Source organism: Oncorhynchus mykiss, chromosome 10 (genome assembly GCF_013265735.2).
Source record: "Oncorhynchus mykiss isolate Arlee chromosome 10, USDA_OmykA_1.1, whole genome shotgun sequence".
Classification (NCBI taxonomy): domain Eukaryota; kingdom Metazoa; phylum Chordata; class Actinopteri; order Salmoniformes; family Salmonidae; genus Oncorhynchus; species Oncorhynchus mykiss.
In genome coordinates this window covers 47409058-47420195 of record NC_048574.1, presented here as the reverse complement: position 1 = coordinate 47420195, position 11138 = coordinate 47409058, and the positions used below count along the sequence as shown (strand labels likewise).

The 11138-nt window shown below is 43.3% G+C and overlaps 1 pseudogene; it reads right to left on the bottom strand.

Annotated features, from left to right (window-relative positions):
• Positions 1–190: 190 nt before the first annotated feature.
• On the bottom strand, positions 191–10809 carry LOC110533129 (annotated as a pseudogene).
• Between the last annotated feature and the right edge of the window lie 329 nt (positions 10810–11138).

Here is an 11138-nt window from a genome sequence, read left to right as displayed (position 1 = left end):
CTCTAATATAAGCCCTGCTCTTATTTTAGAAAATTTGGTAGCACGCCCAACCAGCCTCACAACTGCAGACCACGTCATCCCAGGACCTCCTTTCCAGCTTCTTCACCTACGGGATCATCAGGGGAGAGGGGTGCTGAGGAGTATTTCTGTCTGTAATAAAGCTATTTTGTGGGGAAAAACTCATTCTGACTGGCTGGGTCTGACTCCCCAGTGGATGGGCCTATGCCCTCCAAGGCCCACCCATGGCTGTGCCCCTGCCCAGTCATGTGAAAACCATAGTTAAAGGGTCTAATGAACTTATTTAAATTGACCTATTTCCTTATATGAACTGTAACACAGTAAACACTTTGAAACTGTTACATTTCCACTTTTGTTCAGTATAATAAACTATTACATACCATTGTGCGTGGGGCGCAGAATTCTGACAGATCCTTGTATTACTGTACCTTTACACATCTCTTGTAAAAACCCCCCTTCGGTCACTTTTAGCATTTAAAAGGACAGGGTTGGTGGTAACTTTCAAAATGATACCGATTGCTGAATGATAATTTTATCCAAATTGCAGGAAGCAATTCAAATCTATCATACAATCAACAGTGAGCAGTTAAGGAAAGTTACAAACCACGACTTTGTCAGCATTCTCAGGAGTCAAGTCATTTGCAGACAACTTGATTGATTCAAAAACAATTAGTACAGAACAGAGCTAAAGTTAGTGCATAGGCTATGAAGCAGAAGATGAAGTGTCCGCCGGAAGAGATAAAACGAGAGAGAGAAACACTTTTAAAATAGGAAACAGAACCGGTGTGTGGGTGTGTTTTGTTACATAATATTACCATCAGCACCCTTACTGTTCTACATCCTAAATGGTGCTCTCTGAATATCTTAATCCACAATCATAACAGCACTAGTCATAATTTGAGCATCCTCTGCTATGGGGGGATCAAGACATCATTTGTACACACAGGTCTTGGTACTAAATGTTTCCACCATGTTGATTCATATGTTATGTCCCTTATGATTAAAACCGCTTTTACATGGAGTCTTACATAGTTGAAGCGTAGGCATTCTTACAATGCCTTTACAGGGATGGCAAAGTGTAGGCTTCATGCAGGTCATCTCTAAAAACGTGTGGATGAACGCCCATCTTGATGTTCAGCAAAGAGCTGGCCTTGGTGATGTAGTCGATCGTCTCCTGACTGATTCTACCATCCCTGAGCGGGTGAGGGGTCAAATGTCAGTATTACAGGAACAAGATACTGTGTGTGACTAATGTGACTAAATTACTGTGTAAATTCAGCAAAAAATAAACGTCCTCTGACTGTCAACTGTGTTCATTTTCAGCAAACTTAACATGGGTAAATATTTGTATAAAACATAAGATTCAACAGTCAAACTGAACAAGTTACAGACATGTGACTAGCAGAACCGGAATAATGTCTCCCTGAACAAAAGGGGGGAGGGGGGGGGGGGGGGGGGGGGAAATCAAAATAAAAACATTCATTATCTGGTGTGGCCACCGGCTGCAATAAGTACTGCAGTGCATCTCCTCATGGACTACACAATATTTGCCAGTTCTTACTGTGAGATGTTACCACACTCTTCCACCAAGGCACCTGAAAGTTACCGGACACATGAGGGAGGAGCATGACTTCCCTGTAACGCACAGCGTTGAGATTGCCTGCAAATAACAAGCTCAATCCGATGATGCTGTGACACACCTCCCCAGACCATGACGGAACCTCCAGCACGATCCCTCGGTGTAACGCTCATTCGTTCGACGATAAACGCGAATCCGACCGTCACCCCTGGTGAGACAAAACCGTGACACGTCAGTGAAGAGCCCATAGGCGACATTGTTGCTGGTGATGTCTGGTGATGACCTGCCTTACAACAGGCCTACAAGCCCTCAGTCCAGCCTCTCTCAGCCTATTGCGGACAGTCTGAGCACTGATGGAGGGATTGTGCGATCCTGGTGTAACTCAGGCAGTTGTTGCCATCCTGTACCTGTCCCGCAGGTGTGATGTTCAGATGTCCGGATCCTGTGCAAGTGTTGTTACACGTGGTCTGCCACTGCGAGGACGATCAGCTGTCCGTCCTGTCTCCCGGTCTTAAGCAGCTCATAGGACGTACATTGCAATTTATTGCCCTGGCCACATCTGCAGTCCTCATGCCTCCTTGCAGCATGCCTAAGGCACGATCACGCAGATGAGCAGGGACCCTGGGCATCTTTCTTTTGGTGTTTTCCAGAGTCAGTAGAAAGGTCTCTTCAGTGTCCTAAGTTTCAATAACTGTGACCTTAAATTGCCTACCATCTGTAAGCGGTTAGTGTCTTAACAATCGTTCCACAGGTGCATGTTCATTAATTGTTTATGATCCATTGACCAAGCATGGGAAACCGTGTTTAAACCCTTTGCAATGAAGATTTTTACAAATGATCTTTGAAGGACAGGGTCCAGAGAAAGGTACCTTTCTGTTTTTGCTAAGTTTAGACAAGATGCTGGCCGTTATGACTAACACCGTAGCTTGAATTATACATTTACTACATCTGTCATGAATAGTTATGACCTGTGATACTCACTGACTCTTATCCAGGTCATCAAACTTGCAGAGGTATGGGAGTTTGGTCCTAATGATCTCAAATTCCTCCTGTAGAGATGTAGTCGTCTTCATCAGCGTCAGAATGCTTAAGCACTGACTGAAATATGACCAAATTAAAGGATCATTGTCGTGTTTCATAATCCCCGTCATAGTTCAAATCCCCGAGCTGACAAGGTACATCTGTCGTTCTGCCCCTGAACAGGCAGTTAACCCACTGTTCCTAGGCCGTCATTGAAAATAAGAATTTGTTCTTAACTGACTTGCCTGGTTAAATAAAGGTAAAATTAAAAATAAAATTTTAAAAAAGCCTACCGCAACCATCTTCTGTATGAGGTTGGCTTTGGGCTTCACTGAAGATGCCCATTCCTCTATCACAGGCAGACTCGTGGAAGGACAAACCAAAACAGAAATGTGGATTACCCACAATTTCACCTCACCTGGCAGTGCGTGGCTCCCTCTGCAGAGACAGCTGATAGATCTCTTCCTCCGAATGGTACTGGTCCAGAGATACAAGACAGGAACAATACACAAAAATAAAATGCTAAAGCTAACCGGTAAAACAAATCTATAAAGTCATTCAGTATCAGTCACCCGGGCCAAACCATGAGCAGGTTGAGCAGGTCCATGGTGGCATCAACACTGAGTGGTGCAGTCTGGGCCAGCGCTAGCTGCTGGAGGATTGCATTGCAGGGTCTTGGCCAGGTTGTCCTTGGTCTTCTCGCGGTCGCTCCAGTCGGACAGGGCCACGTGCACTGCTATGAGGTCCTTGAGATGCACTCCCAGGATGGGGAAGCGAAAGCCCGTGTTCTCTGTGATACGCAGGCGGTACTGCCTGTACTTCCCACAGGAGGTCATAAGCTCCACCAGGTTGTTTGAATGCCTGAGACAATGGGGATGTCACACAGTGATAGACATCACTTAAGTTCCCCAGCAAGAAAAACAAACATTTCACTCATACAGAAAGGTGAACTAACAAAGACTCACTGACCAACAACCAAAATTAAACAGGTGGTGGTGGACACTCATGGGGGTGTCCACTAAAACTTGACTAGAAACATCAACTGGAACCTAAAAGACACCTACCATGAGCACCCACTGAATCTGCCCAAAAAGAGGCAAACAAAAGAAAAACCCAGCCAAACTTAAAGACAGGAAGCATACCAAAAAGGTGGCACAAAACTAAATCAGACAAAGGAATGTTTTTCTAGAAATCAGATGGGGAGAGTCCCTCTACATCGCTCAAGAGGACTGGGCCAGCTACTCTTAAATAGCACCTGGGCAGGTGAAAAACCTTCCCACTAACGTGATGGCAACCAGCACAGGTGGAACACATACTGACTAACGAGGTGACACCAACCAGTGTGCCCTGTGCGTTAAAGTGCTATACGTGCTAAAGTCCAAAGCCTGTCGAGCAGAATACCGTGGATATATAAATAACTGGGCCACATTTTGACATTGACCTACATTCAAAAATGTAGACGTTTCGTTGTAACTGATAAATGTATGTTTTCACTCTTCTTAACTAAAATATTATCAAAAGTCCTTACCTTGCTCACATCGTTGCTAATGTGGGACTGTGTGTCTTTGAGGCGTGAGATGGAGTTACTGCTCAGACCCCCCACTACTGCCATCAGAGTGGTGAAGTTCTGCAGCTGTAACAACCTCTACAGAGAGACCAGAGAAAAAATATAACCCATCTGGGCACTAACATAGCCAACGAAAGCACAACAGGGAACAGAAGACAGACCAACGTCAAGAGGCAGTTTGGGAGTTGACTCTCTTTCTGACCTGGGGGTTGACTCTCTTTCTGACCTGGGGGTTGACTCTCTTTCTGACCTGGCGGTTGACTCACTTTCTGACCTGGGGGTTGACTCTCTTTCTGACCTGGGGGTTGACTCTCTTTCTGACCTGGGGGTTGACTCTCTTTCTGACATGGGGGTTGACTCTCTTTCTGACCTGACGGTTGACTCTCTTTCTGACCTGGGGGTTGACTCTCTTTCTGACCTGGGGGTTGACTCTCTTTCTGACCTGGGGGTTGACTCTCTTTCTGACATGGGGGTTGACTCTCTTTCTGACCTGGGGGTTGACTCTCTTTCTGACCTGGGGGTTGACTCTCTTTCTGACCTGGGGGTTGACTCTCTTTCTGACCTGCGGGTTGGCTCTCACAGACATGGGGGTTGGCTCTCACAGGCCTGGGGGTTGACTCTCATTGACCTGGAAGTTGATTGACTGACCTGTGCGACCCTGATGAAATGGGAGATGACTACAGCCCTCTGAGGGCGCGGGGGGGGGGGGGGGGGGGGGGGGGGTTGCTGAGCACCATCAGATGGATCCCCTGAGACACACTGTTGAAGTGGGTGATGAAGTCTACCGTGCAGTCATGCATCACAAAGCTGTGGTGATCCTGGAACTGGAGGGCAAGGAACCGTCGTAGACACACTGTCCAATATATACATATACACACAGTCAAACGTGCACACAAACACACGGTCTCTCTCACACAAGTACAAATACAACGTATACTGCATAATTCAGCCAAGAGCAAATAAGTCAACTGAGTGAGACACAGAGAGAAGCTGGCGAACAGAGCCACCTGCTGGCCAGCCACACACACCGCTATCTGACAGAAGGACATATGCTCCATGAAGGTGAGGTGCTCTGCTAGTTCAGATGAGTCCAGGTGATGAAAGAGGAGAGATGTCTTCCTCTTCTTGAAGTCAGACTGAGCCTGTCTTCTCCACTCATATGACGGCCTAGAGAGAATAAGAAACGAACATAAACTGTAGAAGTAGAAGTACTGTGAGAGTGGCTGGTTGTCGATGCCCTCATGCACTCTGAAATTCTTTATACTGTATCATTTAAATGGTATGCTAAGCTGTCACTGTGAGAAGACCATGGCTGCCTGGCTGCTTGCCTGCTTCTATGCTTGTATGATTTTCTGGCTGCAGACAGGCGGCACTTACACACTGTCAATGTTGATGAGTGTGTTCTGGTGCTCCCCTCCCTGCTAGGCCAGCTGCTCCTTCAGCCCTCTGATCTGCTCTGCCAGCTCTGGGTTCAGATCAACACTGCTGGGAACTCACTGATCCAGTACCTTATGGAGAGACAGGGTTAAAAGGACAGAAAGGCAGGAAGAAGTTAGTATTGTCATTTCTGGCGCAGGGCCAAAGAGTATGGAAATCAGATACCTACATGGATATAGTAATACATACATTAAGTATATAATATACTGTGCATTCATGGCAATAATGGCTATCATCCAAGAAAGTCGTGAAGAGGGCACGACAACAGCTTTACCCCCTCAGGAGACTGAAAAGATTTGGCATGGGTCCTCAGATCCTCAAAAAGTTCTACAGCTGCACCATCGAGACCATCCTGACCGGTTGCATCACAGCCTAGTACGGCAACTGATCGGCATCTGACCGTAAGGCGCGACAGAGGATAGTGCGTCCAGTCCAGTACATCACTGGGGCCAAGCTTTCTGCCACCCAGGACCCATATGCAAGGCGGTGTCAGGGGAAGGCCCAAAAATTGTCAACAACTCCAGACACCCAAGTCATAGATTGTTCTCTCTGCTACCGCACGGCAAACTGTACCCAAGTGAGCCCCAAGTTTAGGTCCAAAAGGCTCCCTTTTTTGTCCAAAAGTCTCCTTAAAACAGTTTCTACCCCCAAGACATAAGACTGCTGAACAATGAATCAAATTGCCACCCGGACTATTTACATTGAACCCCTCCCTTTGTTTGTACACTGCTGCTACTTGCTTTTTATTATCTATGCATAGTCATACAACAAGCAGTGGCTCGGATGTTTGTTGTCTTTGATGATCTTTTTATACTGTACCTACAGTTGAAGTCGGAAGTTTACATACACCTTAGCCAAATACGTTTAAACTCAGTTTTTCACAATTCCTGACTTTTAATCCGAGCAAAAATTCAATTTTAGGTCAGTTAGGATCACCATTTTATTTTAAGAATGTGAAATGTCACAATAATTGTAGAGATAATTATTTATTTCAGCTTTTTTTCTTTCATCACATTCCCAGTGGGTCAGAAGTTTACATACACTCAATTAGTATTTGGTAGCATTGCCTTTAAATTGTTTAACTTGGGTCAAACATTTCGGGTAGCCTTCCACAAGCTTCCCACAATAAGTTGGGTGAATTTTGGCCCATTCCTCCTGACAGAGCTGGTGTAACCGAATCAGGTTTGTAGGCCTCCTTGTTCGCACACACTTTTTGAGTTCTGCCCACACATGTTCTATGGGATTGATGTCAGGGCTTTGTGATGGCCACTCCAATACTTTGACTATGTTGTCCTTAAGCCATTTTTCCACAACTTTATAAGTATGCTTGGGGTCATTGTTCCATTTGGAAGACCCATTTGCGACCAAGCTTTAACTTCCTGACTGATGTCTTGAGATGTTGCTTCTGTATATCCACATCATTTTCCACTCTCATGATGCCATCTATTTTGTGAAGTACACCAGTCCCTCCTGCAGCAAAGCACCCCCACAACATGTGTTTCACAGTTGGGATGGTGTTCTTTGGCTTGCAAGCATCCCCATTTTTCCTCCAAACATAACAATGGTCATTATGGCCAAACAGTTCTATTTTTGTTTCATCAGACCAGAGAACATTTCTCCAAAAGTACAATCTTTGTCCCCATGTGCAGTTGCAAACCTTAGTCTGGCTTAGTTTTTATTGTAGGAACACAAAGAAAGTACAAATAAAGAAAAATAAAAGAACAACAACAAAAAATATCTGGCAGTTACACTTCATACCTTCATTTGTTTTACCTTTACCTTTATTTAACTAGGCAAATCAGTTAAGAACAAATTCTTATTTTCAATGACGGCCTGGGAACAGTGGGTTAACTGCCTGTTCAGGGGCAGAACGACAGATTTGTCAGCTCGGGGGTCAGCTCAGCTCTTGCAACCTTCCGGTTACTAGTCCAACGCTCTAACCACTAGGCTACCCTGCCGCCTCATCATCATATCATCATATTAGTTACATTGACATCTTTGAATTGGACCTTTTCCAAGTACGAAACCCATTTTTCTCAGTATTCTTGACCTCTCTCCTGTTGAGTTCTTAGAGCAAAGGTCATACACTCCACGTGGTCTATTTCTTCTACAATGTCTATCCATTGTGTCACTGTGGGAGGGTCTTTTTGTAACCATTTCCTAGTGATAGCCTTTTTACTGGCTGCCAGTAGGACCTTCAAGAGGTACTTTTCTCTATTGTGTAAGTTGCGGGACTTGCGGGGCAAGTCCAAAAGATACGAGAGTGGTCCGCCCTCAATAGACCGCATTCTCTCCCACAAGGGTGTGGTGAGCCAGTCTGTTTTGATTTCAGTTTAGGTGTTATGAAGAAACGTATAACATTCTTGAAACTGAATTCTCTCCATGACCTTGAGTTGGTGGAGCTATGTTGAGTCTCTAATATGTTCAACCATGTTTCATCAGTTATTTCAATGTTAAGTTCCTCCTCCCATTTATTTTTAATATAGTTTGTAGAATGTTTCTTTGAGGATTGAATACCCAAGTAGAGATTTGAAGTAGTTTTTTTGTTACTCCCCAAGTTGTATGCGTTAGTGAATACTTGGATTAATTTTGGAGGTGCTCGAGGGTCACTTTTATCCCCCTTAAGAAATAGTGTCGAACTTGTAGGTATCTGTAAAAATCTTGTTTATCCAAGCCATGTTTTTTACTTAGGTCCTGGAAGTTATCTAGGTTCCCATTCCTTATAATTGTACTGAATGATGTGATGCCTTTCTGCGTCCATTGTTTAAACCTGCTGTCCTGAGTTGCAGGGATGAAGCTGGAGTCGTATGCGGGCCAACTCAGCAGTTTGATCTCTCTGTCTAAATTATTTTTGCTTAACTACCCTAAACCATGTCTTCAGAGAGAAATTAATCCACTGATTTTGTCTATTGTATATTTCTTTTACCATGTCCTTATTTCCCAAAACTGACTGTATGGGTATCTCTGTCAAAGTAGTCTCGATGTCTTTCCATTTGGATTCGTATTCTGAATTGCACCAACCCACCAGAGGTCTCAATTGGGCTGACACATAATCATCTTTTAGGTTTGGTACCCCCACAGTTTTTTGGTAACTGTAATGTTGTATATCTAGTTCTTGGTCTCTTACTGTTCCAGATAAACCTTGATATCCGTTTATCCCATTCCCTAAACTGTTTAGGCGGGATTTATATGGGCAGTGATTGGAACAAATACAGTAACCTTGGCAGGACGTTCATTTTGATTGCTTCAATTCTACTACTAAGATCTAAGGGAAGTGAATTCCACCTGTCTGGGTCATCATATATTTTCTTGTTAATGTGATCGTAATTCGTGCAATAAAGTTTGAGTGTATCTTTTGGTAAATTTACTCCCAGATATTTAATGGATGAAGAGGTCCAGGTGAAGTTAAACTTACTCTTCAGCTCTTCCTGTGGGGTATAATTATATACTAGGGCTTGGGTCTTGTGTACGTTAAGCACATACCCTGACTATGTTCCAAATGTTTGTAAAACATCCATCAATCTGGGTACACTTGAGCCTGGGTCTTTAAGGAATAACAGAACGTCATCAGCATACATGCATGTCTTATGTTCACAGCCTCTTATGGTTATTCCCTCTAAGGTTGGGTCCTGTCTTATTGCCTGTGCTAATGGTTCTAGGTACAAGGAGAAGAGCGTGGGTGAAAGATTACAGCCTTGTCTTGCCCCTCGCTCTAATTTTGTCGTTCGTGTCAAATGTCCATTTATCTTTAATCTAGCGGTCGGACATGAATACAGTGTTTTGATGCACTGTATCACTTATTTGTTGAAACCAAATCTTTCCATAACTTGGAATAGGTAATCGCATCCCACAGAATCAAATGCTTTTTCTGCATCTAGGCGGATTAATATTGCACTTGTCTTACTCTGAGTAATGTGGTCCATGACATGTAGTGCTCTCCTTATATTGTCCTGTGTCTGCCTATTTTGTATGAAACCAGTTTGATCTCCGTCAATCAATTCTGGGATTATGTTCTCCATTCTTTTGGCTATCATTGATGCATATAGTTTATAATCTGTGTTAAGAATTGCGATAGGTCTATATGAACTGCATTCTTTCTTATCTTTACCCTCTTTTGGGATTACTGATATGATGACCTCTCTCCATGACGGTGGGAGACCACCCTCCCTCAGAGTCCAGTTAAAACAGGCCTTAAATAGAGGTGTTAATTTTCTCTGAAGGTCTTGAACCATTCTGAAGGGAAGCCATCAGTGCCTGGAGACTTGTTGACTTTTTGTTGAGATATTGCTTTATTAATTTCTTCGGTGGATATTTCTAAAGTTAATCTATCATTTTGCTCTGTCCCAATTGAGGAGCGATCAAGTGAGTTCAAAAAGTGCTCTATTGTCTGTGCATCTGCCTTCTCTGGTTGCTTGTACAGATTTGTGTAATATGATTCAAATGCATTCTGTATTTCATCTAATTTGCATGTGACCTTTTTTGTTTTGGGGTCTTTTATTTTGAAAATGGTATTCTGTGCTTGTTGTTTCCTGAGTGCCCATGCTAGTAATTTGGTTGCCTTTGAGCCTGCTTCATAATATCGTCGTTTCAGGAACCTAAGCTTTTTCTCTACTTCTTCTCTATAAATCCGGTCAATTTCCTGTTTTACCTTTTGAATCTCTCGTAATATAAGAGGGTCTTTGTATTGACTATGAGATCGTTCTACGTTTCTTAGGGTTTCCTGTAATTTCAGCAGTTTCTGTGCTTGAATCTTTTTCTTGAGAGATGATGTGGCTATGATCTTCCCTCTAATAACCGCCTCAGCTGCATCCCACAATATAGCAGGAGATACTTCCCCATTATCATTATTCTCCAGATAGATGTTCAATTCTGTCTTTATTGATTCCTTGAATGCTGGATCATTCAGCATGCTTGTATTTAGTCTCCATATAGTATTTCTTGGTTTGCTATCAAGGTGTAGAGTTAGGTAAACTCCATTATGATCTGATAAGTCGCTCTGCCCGATCCTACAATCCTTAAGCCCGTGTCTATCTGCACTGTACATAAAAAAATAGTCTAACCTGGAGTATTCAGTGTGGCGGGCTGAGTAAAAAGTATATTCCTTATCGGTCTTGTGGGTGTCACGCCATACATCGAGCAGTCCTAGATCCTGCAGTATCCCATTGATCTTCTTGGCAACTAGGCTCATTTTCCTATTTTGGTTTGTGCTGTCCAATTTTGAGTTTAGAATTGTGTTAAAGTCCCCTCCACAGATAATTAAATCAAACACCTTCCCGTAGAAGGCCATGTCACTCCCTGGGGGTGCGTATACATTAAATAATGTAACTTCCTTGTTATCCAGTTTACATTTAACAAGTATAAATCTACCCTCCTTGTCTTTTATTTCTGACATAAATTGGGGAGAAAATAGTAGGTATAAACTCAAAAATTAACTGAATTTGGGATCAAGATTGCAACTCCCCTTCTACCCATTTTGTAAGAAGAAAAAAAAGTGTTCCTGTATCCCATTCTCTTGAG